Source organism: Penaeus monodon, chromosome 30 (genome assembly GCF_015228065.2).
Source record: "Penaeus monodon isolate SGIC_2016 chromosome 30, NSTDA_Pmon_1, whole genome shotgun sequence".
In the NCBI taxonomy this organism is placed as follows: Eukaryota; Metazoa; Arthropoda; class Malacostraca; order Decapoda; family Penaeidae; genus Penaeus; species Penaeus monodon.
This window is the reverse complement of record NC_051415.1, coordinates 23,866,178-23,866,460: the sequence shown is the minus strand read 5'-3', so window position 1 is coordinate 23,866,460 and position 283 is coordinate 23,866,178. Positions and strand designations below refer to the sequence as shown.

At 56.5% G+C, this 283-nt stretch overlaps 1 pseudogene; it reads right to left on the bottom strand.

Annotated features, from left to right (window-relative positions):
- The window catches only part of LOC119592388, a 10,848-nt pseudogene that overhangs the window by 556 nt on the left and 10,009 nt on the right, over window positions 1-283 (bottom strand).

The window sequence follows — 283 nt, the reverse complement described above, 5'->3', positions numbered from 1 at the left end:
AGTGACACGAGAACGGTCAAGCCATCCTCTTTTTTTAAGTAGACACCTTACTCAGACATCAGAACGTATGACCTACTCATAGAGAGTCCAGGAGGAGGGTCCAACGACGGCGAGGCTGGAGGTTTTGTCATTGAAGTCCTGCGTGTAGTCCTCATCCCGCACCAGCAGGAGCTCGCCGCCGCCGCCTTCGTAATCGTGGTACAGCGTGAGCGACTCGATGTGCAGGTCCCCGACGCCTATGTACCGTAGGGAGGTTACCTGAGGGTGCGCGTGAGGCTCAGGT